The sequence below is a fragment of the Rattus norvegicus genome, chromosome 9 (assembly GCF_036323735.1).
Source record: "Rattus norvegicus strain BN/NHsdMcwi chromosome 9, GRCr8, whole genome shotgun sequence".
Lineage (NCBI taxonomy): Eukaryota > Metazoa > Chordata > Mammalia > Rodentia > Muridae > Rattus > Rattus norvegicus.
In genome coordinates, this window is record NC_086027.1 from 28,079,240 (window position 1) to 28,080,255 (window position 1,016).

The window sequence follows — 1,016 nt, forward strand, 5'->3', positions numbered from 1 at the left end:
GAGTTCATGGTGCACCATGCTGGCTCAGGTTAACATTATGAAGAACTCAATGAAAGTTGCATATAATGTAAAAGCTAGGTCCGGTTATGTAGCCAGTCTGTTAGCGTATGCCTTTTATTTTTTTTTAATTAGAGAAACTGCTACCTATATTGTATGCATTCTGTATTAGCAGTTGCTAGTTGCTTTTGAACTTTGCAAGAATGAAACCAAAGGAGAGTACAAATGTAGTCCCCCACTAGCACAAATAATGCACTTTCCCCACATTTGGGGAAAACACAGGGGTCAGCACACCAGGAGAACAATGGATAAGCTTTACTGTGGGAAAACCACATTTGTGATCATTGTATTTCCCCTGACAGTTAATTATCTCTTATGTCTTTTTATTGAGGAATTGAGTCCATTGATATAAAAAGATATTAAAGACAAATGACTGTGGGTTTTTGATAGTTTTGTTGTTGGATGTGGTATTATGTTCATGTCATTCTCTTCTTTTGGAAGGCCCAACTATGGATACTTCAATTCCCCTTAGAATGGGGAACAAATAAATCACAGGAAGCAGAGATCTTGGTGGAAGAGTGAAGCTAAGAAGGAGAGCCTGAGACAGGATCTGGTACAGTGGAAGACAGGAGAAAAGCACAGAGGGTCAGGAGAATGAGTCAAAATTTGCAACAGTATGGTTTGAAGGGTGGGGAACCTCTAGAATATAGAAGACACCAGGGAACTGAGAGGCTCCCATGACCCAACGGGGATGCCCTTTACCAAAATGGACAACAGTGGGGGAAATGGAACCTAAAGAGAGCACCTCTAGTATGCCTCTTTCTGAGATGGGTGGCCACTCAATCATCTTCAAAAATTTTGACCCAATTTTGCTTCTCTCTATAGCAAATGGAAGGACAAAAATGGAGCAGAGACTGAAATGAAGGGCAACCAGAGAAAGTCCCACCTTGTGATCCATATTGTGCTAAGGCATTAAACCTCAACACTATTACTGATGGCATGTTGTGTTGATAGACCAA

At 40.8% G+C, this 1,016-nt stretch overlaps 1 non-coding gene across 1 annotated transcript; it reads right to left on the reverse strand.

Annotated features, from left to right (window-relative positions):
• Positions 1 to 209: 209 nt before the first annotated feature.
• On the reverse strand, positions 210 to 367 carry LOC120094927 (U1 spliceosomal RNA). Its single transcript, XR_005489614.1, has one exon. It is a non-coding gene; the product is annotated as a U1 spliceosomal RNA (small nuclear RNA).
• Positions 368 to 1,016: the final 649 nt, after the last annotated feature.